We start from the raw sequence: 13,053 nt of genomic DNA, 5'->3' as shown, positions 1-13,053 counted from the left end.
GTGGATCAATGAAACTTGTGTATTTTTTTTGCTGAATGCACACTACTGTTCAGACGTTTAGGGTTGGTAAGATGGGGCTTTCGTACGTTTTTGAAAGAAATCTCTTATGCTTACCAAGGAAGGCTGCAATGATAAAAAAAAATAAAAAAATAAATAAATAAGAAAATGTTGAAATGTAGTGAATAATTGTAAAATATTATTACAATTTTTACATTTTAAATGCAATATGCTGGTTTAAGAAACATTTTTTATTCTCAGTATTGAACATAGTTGTGCTGCTTAATATTTTTAACAGTAATGCATTTTTAAATGCATGCAGAGGTTAAAATAACCCTTTTTATTTGACTTTACTGTCATTATTGAAAAGTTTAATGCATCCTTGCTGTATAAAAAAAAAAAAAGAATGAAAATCATACTGACCACAACATTTTGAAAGGCAGTGTACATTTCATTGTAACCAGTGCAGTATATTAAATAAAAAGAACTATATAGTGGTGTGAATAATTAATATAGTTCAAACACTTGTCATGAAATTAGAATTGTAAATTGAAATTAGGTTTAGAATTAAGAAGATATGGTCAGGTTGTCCTATGGTACGTTTTTTTTTTTTTTTCTGCTGTTTTGTTTCATAGTGCTTCTAGTGAGATTATTTATGCTGGAATTTTCATTGATCCAATTCTATCTCAGATCAGACCTCATTAAAGGATCACAGGCCTCTCAGAGTGGGATTTTCACTGCGTGTCATGTAGTAGCGTGATTCATGTGTCCACAGTGACCCTCCAGCATCAGCGATGGTTTCACATCTTTGTGCTCCTCTCATATTACAACCCGAATTCCGGAAAAGTTGGGACATTTTTTAAATGTTAATAAAATGAAAACTAAAGGAATTTCAAATCACATGAGCCAATATTTTATTCACAATAGAACATAGATAACGTAGCAAATGTTTAAACTGAGAAATTTTACACTTTTATCCACTTAATTAGCTCATTTAAAATTTAATGCCTGCTACAGGTCTCAAAAAAGTTGGCACGGGGGCAACAAATGGCTAAAAAAGCAAGCAGTTTTGAAAAGATTCAGCTGGGAGAACATCTAGTGATTAATTAAGTTAATTGATATCAGGTCTGTAACATGATTAGCTATAAAAGCTTTGTCTTAGAGAAGCAGAGTCTCTCAGAAGTAAAGATGGGCAGAGGCTCTCCAATCTGTGAAAGACTGCGTAAAAAAATTGTGGAAAACTTTAAAAACAATGTTCCTCAACGTCAAATTGCAAAGGCTTTGCAAATCTCATCATCTACAGTGCATAACATCATCAAAAGATTCAGAGAAACTGGAGAAATCTCTGTGCGTAAGGGACAAGGCCGGAGACCTTTATTGGATGCCCGTGGTCTTTGGGCTCTCAGACGACACTGCATCACTCATCGGCATGATTGTGTCAATGACATTACTAAATGGGCCCAGGAATACTTTCAGAAACCACTGTCGGTAAACACAATCCGCCGTGCCATCAGCAGATGCCAACTAAAGCTCTATCATGCAAAAAGGAAGCCATATGTGAACATGGTCCAGAAGCGCCGTCGTGTCCTGTGGGCCAAGGCTCATTTAAAATGGACTATTTCAAAGTGGAATAGTGTTTTATGGTCAGACGAGTCCAAATTTGACATTCTTGTTGGAAATCACGGACGCCGTGTCCTCCGGGCTAAAGAGGAGGGAGACCTTCCAGCATGTTATCAGCGTTCAGTTCAAAAGCCAGCATCTCTGATGGTATGGGGGTGCATAAGTGCATACGGTATGGGCAGCTTGCATGTTTTGGAAGGCTCTGTGAATGCTGAAAGGTATATAAAGGTTTTAGAGCAACATATGCTTCCCTCCAAACAACGTCTATTTCAGGGAAGGCCTTGTTTATTTCAGCAGGACAATGCAAAACCACATACTGCAGCTATAACAACAGCATGGCTTCGTCGTAGAAGAGTCCGGGTGCTAACCTGGCCTGCCTGCAGTCCAGATCTTTCACCTATAGAGAACATTTGGCGCATCATTAAACGAAAAATACGTCAAAGACGACCACGAACTCTTCAGCAGCTGGAAATCTATATAAGGCAAGAATGGGACCAAATTCCAACAGCAAAACTCCAGCAACTCATAGCCTCAATGCCCAGACGTCTTCAAACTGTTTTGAAAAGAAAAGGAGATGCTACACCATGGTAAACATGCCCCGTCCCAACTATTTTGAGACCTGTAGCAGAAATCAAAATTGAAATGAGCTCATTTTGTGCATAAAATTGTAAACTTTCTCAGTTTAAACATTTGCTATGTTATCTATGTTCTATTGTGAATAAAATATTGGCTCATGTGATTTGAAAGTCTTTTAGTTTTCATTTTATTAAAATTTAAAAAACGTCCCAACTTTTCCGGAATTCGGGTTGTACCTCCTCAGGCTGAGGTTGTGGCTTCCAGATTAACTGCAGTATTTATGAACCTGGCCTGTCAAATAGCAGACTAGAAGGAGGGAAATATAGCTCACTTAGCAGGATTACTGGATGCAATTGGGCCCCAAAGGCCTTCTTTACTGTCTGCTGTAAATGTTCCCTCTGAGAGCTGGACAGTTTTGGGATTGATCGCCGTTAAGGAGAAAGTCGATCTGTTTCCTTTGTTCCATCAAGAACGTCAGTGACGGATGCCTCTCGGGAGAAGGGGACACTTTTCTCCTCCAAATGCCAGTCTGAGACATCCACCCATCGTCTCTGGAGTGATGGAAAGCTGGTAAACTGTGTTTCCTCCTCTCGCTCTCTGCAAAATATTGCTGATGTGCTGGCTCAGTGGCTGACACGGAGGACAGAGATGAATGGAAAGAGACGACCTTCCCGTGCATTTCCATTCTCCCCAGACATGTATTTTCAGTAAGGAGCTCTGCTTGTGTCCTGGGAGAGATACAATATCTCAGACGACTCCTGTTCCTCTGGGCCTGAGGGGAATATCTCAAGAGGGATCTCTGGCACAGCAGTGCCTCCTCCTGTGAGCACGGTGAGCGTTTCTGGAAGAAAATCTAGGTGTGAAGTGATTGAAATAGGCTTGTTAAACATTGGCAAACAAAGAAGACTCTACAGAACTACTTGCAAATTTTACAATTTTAAACATGTAGATGCATGCAGTTTTCTTCCATTGAAGTTTGTGAGATTCTTTATATAGGAATCACAAACTGTTTGTTCACACCGCTGGTGATTTGCTGCGAGAAAGTGATCAGATTGAGGCGACTTAAGTGACCGCTATAGGCTAGAAAGCAACACTATGGCAATTTACGTGACCATATATACTATAGAGCAAATCTCAATAGCCTGTTTTTTAAACTTTACACAACTTTTGTCACAGGTTTATTTGTATTATCAGTAACAAAATAATGTAAGTAAAGCAGAAGTGTTCTTTTTTTATTAGGAAAATCACTTGTTAGCATTAGGAGTTAGCTTAGCATCCCACAGCTTTGCTTGGATCCCATTAACGAGATAGCGTAGCTTAGCAAAATGCTTTGAAAGAGATATGATTAGTAGTATTGGAAATGAACCCGGGATCGTTTGAGATAACGTTCTTCTACAGCAATAAACAAAGAATTGGAAACAGGAAGGCCAGGGTTGGTTAATAAATCATGGTAGGGCTGCTAGCACAGGTTGCTAAAATCGGTGTCAAAGTAGGTTTTCCCCCATTGACATCAGTTTACACAAACCAGCAGATTTATGCACACACACGCTGCTCTTTCTCATTTGTTTTGGCTAGTTTTCATTAGTGTCTTCCAGGCCAGAGGGAGCACGTCCAGAGCAGGCCACAATAGTCCTGATGACAGATCAAACTTCACTGAGCCAGAGAACAAGTGTGTGGTCTGGCCTCAGTAACAGGGTCACTTAACCTCTGCAAGTGTGTGTGTGTGTGTGTGTTTGTGCGCGTGTGTGCGTGCACGCATGAACGCATAAGCCCAGGAAAAGGAAAACGGACCCCACTATTATCGTAATAGATGAAGAGGCAATAAATTAGGTTTTGAGAATCTCCAGGCAGAGTTTTTTCACTTTCCGTTTAGCTGACATCATTGCTTTGAGAGTGTGTGAGGCGACTGCACTTGAGCTGCTCAGAGAATATAGTGTGACCCAAGGTCAAGATCATGGCCCATTTAGGCACGAACACAAACACACGGTGGGTTTCCTCCCTCCATCCTCAAGCTTCTGTTGCCTGTTAGTCATCCTAATGCACCACTGTCAAGATTACTGCTCCCAATCTCCTGCAAAAGTAGTTTAAATAATAATAATTGCACTTTTTTTTGTGTAGACACAGTCATTACCATGATAATCATGATTTCCATCAACAGTAAAATCATAATTAAAATATCCTTTACAAAAAGTAATGTGCATTGCAGTACAGTAATGTAAACGCCATGGTATTTAAAAAATATTTTTTTACAAAAACAAAATGGAACTAAAGTGGTTATTTATTTATTTATTGGCTGTACTTTTGTGCACTTTAGTTTTTTCTTTGCTTTTTGTTTTTCTTTGTTTTACTTTTTTTGTCTTTTTAAAAATTATTTATTTTGTTTTCATATTATTATTTATTATTATTATTATTATTATTATTATTATTATTATTAATAGTAGTAGTATAGTAGTAGTATAGTATAATTTTATTTATTTATTTATTGTTTTGACAGTAGTGGAGGTGGAAGTAAATTTTGTGTGTGTGTGTGTAAATAAAAAAAGAAATTGTATTGACTGATTGATTGAAACTGTAGTAACTTTGGTCATTTGGCAAGGGAGATTTTGTTCTGTATGTTTGTGTCATCAGGTGGTATTTGTGTGGATTACAGCACATTTACAACAGAATGACAGAGAGAGTGTTTTATGTCTGCGTCCATGCTTAGAAATAGCACGCCATGTGTCAGTGTTTTGACAGATTATGCAGCTTTAAATCCGGGTCATGTTACCACATATGTAGTGTATCCCAGCATGCAATGTAGAATGCTGTCATGCCTGCCATTTTTTTTCCTCTCCAGATTTAAATGCCGCCTGATGTTTCAGACATCATCACAGGGAAGTTAATTTGCTCTGTTGATGTCTGTCTGAGCTTGATGATTCAGTGCTGGATGAAAAGTACCAGACACTGGAAAGACAGCCAGGATTGGAGTATTAGTGTAAGTTCAAAAAAATTCTAGGTTGAATATTTGACATTTGGACACACGCGTATATAAAATCTGGATGGTATTTCAACACGACATCACAAAGAATCAGGAAATACGAGTATTTGTGTCTTACTAAACACAAACACACATTTTCCCTCAGTCTGATGCAATCCCAGGTCCATACCTCCAGTATTTCATGCCGTGCAATTATACAATCTCTGCACATGTTCTTATATTTGTATTGGTTTTGTGCTAAAACTATGCAAGTCTGGCAGCTGCGAGATCTAAAGTCTGCATGATAAATGTGTTAGTTCAACAATTCAGTGACTCACTTGTTAAGTTTTTGAAAGAATGAGTGAGATTGAATGAATCATTTGATAAATGACTCCGTGATTCAACTCGTAAAGACTTGGTCACTTGTTGCCACCTACTGGTGTGATTATGTAACATGTAGAAAGAAAAAAAATGTGGTGGTTGCTTAAGCACAACAAAAATGATATTTTAAAACTTACACCAGTTTATCATTTCAGCCAGTGTGCTGCTCACTCCCACTAATATTTTTCTTAAAAAAAAGCTGGCAACTTTGAATAGTTATTAAAACATGAGAATATGGATATTATGGAGTTTATTGATAACTAGCTTGGGTTTTTATTATTATTATTTGGAGAGCTGAATTCATTGTTGGTTTTAAACGGAAAATTGTATATATTCAGGAGAACAGATTAGGATCAGAAAAAAAATTATTTTTGTTTAACAGTGCAAGAATTAACACCCCTGTAGCCACATCTTAGGTGATAACTGTGTCTGATTTAATTAAAGGGATATGTGGCATCTCGAGTGTCCTGTTTAGAACTGTAGGTTTTAATCAGCTGTCATTGTGTAGTGTGAATATCACATCTTTGTGAGGGGCGATAACAGGTTGTAAAGTTCTAATAAAAATAGTAGTTGTATTGAATTGTTTTTCATCTAGTGGGTTATGATCCATTCAACAACTGGGTTTAATGTCCTGTTTATATTTAACAATTGAGAAAGCTATCCAAAAGTACCATGGTAATGTAATGTTGATTAGATATGTAAATTGGACAAGTATTCTTGAAAATAGCTTAGATTGCATTAATGTGAATTTCAGAATATGTACACCTCTATTTAGAAGTTTTGTAATTTAATAAATTTTCATTTTAGGTTTTCAATGTTTTTGAAAAAAAAAGGCTCTTGTGCCCACCAAGTCTACATTTATTCAATCAATAATACATTAAAAACAATACTGTGCAATAGCATTACAATTTAAAATAAGTATGTTCTATGTGAACATTTTAAAATGTATTTCTCTTTTTTTCTGAATTTTAGTACTGAATTGCCTCGATACTTCAGAAGTCAATGTTGAAAACAGGAATATCTTACTCTTATTGCATTAGAAATCAATTTAATGCACCCTTGCTAAATAAGTTTTAATTTCTTTAAAAAAAACAAAAAAAAACACTTTTGGTTTATTATGCAAAATCATGGCAGATGAATTTCAGTACTATACTATTAACATGTGATTTAATGTATTATATTAATGTATAATGTATTATATGTTTTGTTATTAATTTTCAATAACCTCTGCAGTACCATTTTCTTAGTGTTAATAGAAGTGTCTTTGACTAAATGAAAAGCCTTTGCCATCAGCTAGTTTGTGTCCGTTTTCAAAGTCCAGTGTATTTTGAATGGATTTTACCTGTTACGGTGGGATTGATGCTTCAGTCTCACTGCCTCTAACAGCCAGTGTTCTCAGCAGGTGTAGTATTATTGTCTTGATGGAGCCAATTTACACCGCAGCCATTTTAACAGCTCACTCTTGTAGCAAGCCGAGCACATTACAAATGAACGCTGAAACGTTTGTTTAGCACCAGATGTTTCTGCACTAGCCCGGGGGCCTTTTTGTCTCTGTAAAGATTTTAAAGCTGAGGTTTTGCCTTGCAAATGAGCAAACCAAGTGGGCTGCATCACAAAGACGCCTTATTTGAATTTGCCCCATTAGTTTTCATAACATCTTGCAAAACACGTTTCTTCTTTCAAGTTTCGAGCTGAACATTTTGTTACGAGTGAAGGTGGAAAAACAGCGTCTGCTGCCACATTAGGAATTTTGACAAACAAACATTCTGGGCTTTTTTTGTGTTATCCGTGTTTTCGAAAGTGTTTCTCTTTCGTTCTGCTTTCTTTCGTAATTGCAGAGGGAGAGTTGCATCATGGGAAGCAGCAGGGTGGCTGTGTATTTTAGGTAAACACTTGGGGCGACATGTGGTCTAATTGCCCTCCAGGTGTCACATGTGTCTCTGTGTGTTCTTGGGTGTATTGGCGAGGCCTGCGGTGCCCCCCGAGACGGTTGGTGGCAGAGAGATGACGAGAGCTCATGTTTAAGCCCATGTGTCATCTTTGTGCCTCGGTCTCCAATGCATATGGCTGGGGAGTGTAAAATAGGACTGGGCTGTACAGACAGACAGACAGACAGGCCCATAGGGACCACTAATCTACCCCTTTCATTAACCCATGGGCCCCGAGGGACCTGGGGTCAGTGGGTAAAGACAGCACTGAACATTATATAAGCCCATATGGGGCCGTCTTTCAAAAGCACTTAGTATGTGCAGATCTGTTCTGTGGAAGGAATAAGGGTGAATCTGATTGGTTGGAGGCAGGTGTTGAGCTCCAGTCACTGATTTCAATGCTAAAATGAAACATGCATGAAACTATCATTGTTGACGTTTTTTTTTTTTTTTTTCAGCCTGATTTCTCTGCGACGGAGTTAAACCATTTCCTTAAATGTCTATGAATCCTTTACAAAAAGGTTCTATATGCTAACATTAATTAATGCAATAGCTAACATGAAATAAAAATGAAAACTACTTGCATAATGTGGTGGTTACATTTATTTCTAAATGTATTAATAAACATTGTGTATTGTGTAATGTATTTATTTTAAACATTTACTTTATAAATAATCATTAATTTAACTTGGTTTATGTATTTGCAGTTGCTACTTTCTAGGTTGAGGTCACCTTAGCTCCTGAAGTATTCACTTACTTTTCACAGTCTAGTCGATTTCTGATGGAATAAAATCAAGCTTTGCTTTTTTTCTGATTGAATATCTTTTTTTTTTCTGATATTTGTCACATTATGTAAATAAAATGAGTTGCGAATGCCATTTCTTGTTGGCAGTCTGTTCTGAAATGCGAGACCACTGCTATTATTAGCTTTATGTTGGTGTCTGTGAACTATTTGCACATACGGCACTTATTTGACAGCCTGACTTTAATGAACTTCTGCTTTTGTTTGCTTTGAATTCCATCTGTGTAAGTGATTTCCACTCACAGCATAATGCAACGTTTTTTCTCTTGCCCTCTAGGGTGATGGAGTACGCAAATCGCTCACCGTAGAACCTCATTTGTGTAAATTTGCCTCTATGCAACCCCCATCTTACTGGAAAGCATGGGATGCATGTTGGGGGTTTGAGCCTTGTGTAATACGTTTGGCCACATAATGTGGACATCAATCACACTGAGCTATGAACAATGCACAGTGATGATAGACGTTTAATGGATACTCTGGGACTCATTGTAATAAAAGCAGGAATCCTTTTAGTGTATAAAGCGCTGTGTCCTTGGAATACAGTGCAGCCCACGAAGGTTGTTTAGGTTAGTGTGACCGGGAAGGAGGTCACATGGTGATTAGATGATTGGGAAGGCTGATGATGTCATCACAAAGATACTTGATGTACTTGATTCTGGTCAATCACAGCCGTTCTGTGATCAAATGTTTTTGTGTAATGTGTCTTAAACTGTCACAGGCATATGACATGAGGTATAACGTGATAATAGCATTGAAAAATATCTCGAATTGGCTTTTTTTGTTGTTGTAAGTTTTATTTAACAATAACAAGACTTTGTCCCACATAGTTTTGTGATTTTCGAATTTTGGCTATGCAAAAATTAACCCCCAAAATATACGAAAATAGGGATTTCCATTTGGCAATGTTGTTGGAATTTTTAGCAAGAACATTTTCAATTGATCAAAAGATTACTATTTCAAATAAATGCTGTTCTTTATCAAAGGACCTTGTCATGAAGGAACTCTTCAAAGTTTCCAGCAAAAGATGTTTTTATGATTGATAATTCTAAGAAATGTTTCTTGCGCACCAAATCAACATATTAGAAAACTGTTGAAAATGTAACTTTGGAATAAACTATAGAATCTTGAAAGAAGAAATTAATTGATTTTTAACTTCAGTTGATTACTGTTTTCACTGTATTTTTGGACAAATAAACACTCAAGAGACTTATTTAAAAAACATTTACTTTTGAACAATAGTGTATGAGAGCACCACAAGTACCTGCTATTTCCCAAATCTGATTCTTAAAATGTTCTTCTGGTCTGTGTCACTGTTATACAGTGCAAGAGACAGGTGGCGCTATTCTGCGCCAGGATAGAAAGCCTTAAATCTCCCACACTCACGCCCTTTCCTCCCTCGCTCAATCCGCCTCTCCCCAAGCAGCTGCCGCCTCTGCTGAGACAGGAGCAAATGAGAGCAGATGAATCCGTTTGGCCCCTGGCCCTGTTGTGGCCCTGCCATGCTCCAAGCGCTCTGCTCTGCTCTGGGGCAGCTCGGGGATAATGAGCCTGGAGATTGAGTCACTGTAGAGGTGCCACTGTCACCCGCCCTCTCCCTCTCTCTCTCTCGTTCCCTCTTTGTCTCTCTTTAACTCTGGCTTTGGGTTAATAGAGGTGAGGCTCCTCTAGTGCGGGACACTTTTTCCAGCAAATTAGGGGAAGGATCTGTGTCCCCAGAGCCTGCCCTCGGTTACGCTCTCCCATCCCGCCCCTCACCATCAGAGAGCTTTCATCCGAACGGGGAGGGTGGTACGTTCCAGACTTGTCCGGGGGGTAATGAGGACTGACAGGGCTTGATTCCCGAGCAGGGACTGAGAGAAAACAGCTGACAGGTGAAGACGAGAGTGAAAGAGATAGAGAGATAGAGAGAGAGAGAGAGAGAGGGACTGGTGCGGATGAGTTAAAGTGCAAGAGAGAAGAGATGGAGTGGAAGGAGGGAGAGAACAAGGGGGAGGCGGAGGTGAAACTCTCGTGCTAATGGAGGTGGGACTTGTGGCGGCTCAGGGGCTCTTGGCTGGAGACGGCAGGCCCTTTGAGGTTAGGCAGGATCAAAAGAGCAGAATAACAAAACAAAGACTTAACGCCTGCTCGCTGCTCCTCCCATCAACAGGGCTTTCACCTTCAGAGCGGGGATGCTCATATTGACCGATAACCGACCGGAAGAATTAATACAATCAGTATTTTTCAAAGTAAAGCACTTTTTCAAAATATAAAAAATAGGCTAAGCTAAACATCTCAAATAAAATTGCATATTTGAGAAAAAACAAAACAACTAGTTGCCTATGAGTCGCATTTTACGGTGACCGAGAGGGGGCATGTTTGGTTCACACAGTTTTGTCACATTCCCACGAGTTATGATGTCGTGGCATGAAATCATCATTTTGTGGAGGTAATGACAACCTTATGTCGTGGCCACGTGACGTTAAGTCGCTGTGTTGAGGAATGACATATTTTTCTCGTGGCCACAAGTTTAATTCGTAAACAAACCTGCATGACCATAGCACAATGTAAAAAACTTTTCAATTTTTATTTTAACATTTTGTATATTATTATTATTTAAATTATTTATGGCTATATTTTTATAATTATTTCATTTAAATATAATATTTCATTATTTCCCCTTTCAATTTGTGTATCGCTTTACCTGATTAACGTTCTGTATGCTGTTATTTGCTATTGTAAATGGCTGACTATTATGCCATGAAGTTTTGATTTAGATCATGCCCGTGTGTGATGATAGACGTGAATGATTAATTCCTCAATGAAAGACTATAATATTTATAATTATTAATTTGCAAAAATAAAAATAAATGTCACATCATGTGCTCACGACATAAGGATGTCATTACCTCGAAAAAATGATCTCATGGCCACGACATATCACGTTCCCATGAGTTGATATGACGTTTTTTATTTATTTTATTTTAGTTCCCCTCACGCCATTTCAAATCCTTTCAATTTAACAATATTCAGAACAAAACGTGTTTTAAAAAATGCGCTGTGATCCAGTTATCCCAGGGTTATTTATTATGTATGGTAATTTGACCTCATGTTGTAGTTGAATTCCCTACATGTCTTTGAGAGAAAACTAACAGGGAAATTGTGTCTTTTACAGATCCTTAAAGTCTACAAGCTTGACCTTGCACCATTTTAAACAAGACATGAATCTGTAACTAGAAAATGCACAAACAGAGGAATACTAAAGTGCATTTGAAACCCTTTGCATGATTGGTCTCTCAGGGGCAGATATGCAAAACCTTCAGCTAGCTGCGTTCATGAAGCCTCGGTTAAATCCATTTTATTTGAAGGTATATCAAGGTATATCCAAGGTATATATACAAGGTATATCCAAAAAACGTCTGACAAACGTCTCGACGCTGCAATCGCAAAATCAGACTTCTGTTTCCACATCAGTGAAGATGTGAAAAATTTTCATTCTGTGTTCTGTAAACAAATCAAAACCATATTTTGGCACACCACACACACTTGCTTTTACAAGTATTCACACCAGCAAATCCACGATTCTCTAAGCAGCCCTGCAGATTACGTCGAGATAGCGGGATTGATTAGCTTGTCAGCTTTTCTGACAGAATCGAGCCCCTGTCTTGACTACGGCAAATTACTCTGACTTGATTAGGCCCACCTGCAGCTCTTTTTTTTGAAAATCTTCAACATTAGCACCAGTGTTGCGCCTATCACTCCGCTGCTTTTAGCTTCTGATCTTAACTGAATGGTAAATCATTGCACCAATCATCCAGTGCTGGTGCCGTGTTGTTCCAGCGCTGGCTCAGTATTGGCTCTGGTAATTAAATGGGGCTTGCGTGTGTCCTCTGGGAGAATTGACTGGGAAACGATGACCAGGTGGTGAAAGAATGCAGGACCTGTCAGATTAGCTGATGACCGTTTTAATTCTGCTCTGCCTTGGGCTATAATTGATATTTAGCAGAAAGGTTAATTGTTGCAGTGATCTGTTTAAATTAGAGTAGAGATCTGGAGACCAGGGCCAAGACCTGCAAGCCACTGGGGAGTTGCTCGAGTAAAACACACATACCATTGCTCATACTTATGCACACAAACTGGGACTAGATCACACACACACACACACACACACACACACACATTTTTAAAATGGACTGTTCATTTAGTTCATCAATCATCACTGTTCTGAGTTGCAAGAAAATCTAAACATTTAAATACATTGTGTGTGTGTGTGTGTGTCTCTGTGTGTGTGTGTGTGTGTGTGTCTCTGTGTGTGTGTGTGTGTGTGTGTCTCTGTGTGTATAAATATTTATGCAAAATCGTAATATTTATTAAATAATTTGTACGAAGTAAATGTTGGCTATAATTACTAATTTTTAACAAAAAATATTTTTTCAAAAGTAATTTACTAGAGGCATAAATATCAGTAACACTTCATTCATAATACTTGATAAATGCTGTAGGTGCCATTAAACAAAATTTGTTAATTGCATTAAAATTATAATATACCACATATTGCATTGGGGATGGGAATTTTTTTATTTATTTTTTTATGCAATGTACATGTATTTTCTAGCAGACCCCATAAATAAAAATAACTACTAATGGGCATAATATTTATACTTTTGTAATTGTAGAAGGTTTTATCAGATCGAAACATGACGAAGGTCAGTGAATGTCATTTCCAGGTGAGCTGTGGCTCTTTTGCATGCATTCAAATCAGTGGATCTTAAAATGCAGGCCAAACAGGAAGTTTCGAGAGCATCCCTAAGCTC

At 38.1% G+C, this 13,053-nt stretch overlaps 1 protein-coding gene across 11 annotated transcripts in view; it reads left to right on the top strand.

Annotated features, from left to right (window-relative positions):
• Positions 1–13,053, top strand: part of LOC132141605 (autism susceptibility gene 2 protein homolog) — a 261,214-nt gene that overhangs the window by 64,114 nt on the left and 184,047 nt on the right. The gene's annotated exons all lie outside the window — the stretch shown is intronic.

Source organism: Carassius carassius, chromosome 5 (genome assembly GCF_963082965.1).
Source record: "Carassius carassius chromosome 5, fCarCar2.1, whole genome shotgun sequence".
NCBI classification, from domain to species: domain Eukaryota; kingdom Metazoa; phylum Chordata; class Actinopteri; order Cypriniformes; family Cyprinidae; genus Carassius; species Carassius carassius.
The sequence above is the reverse complement of the archived record's forward strand: the minus strand, read 5'-3'. Positions and strand labels throughout refer to the sequence as shown.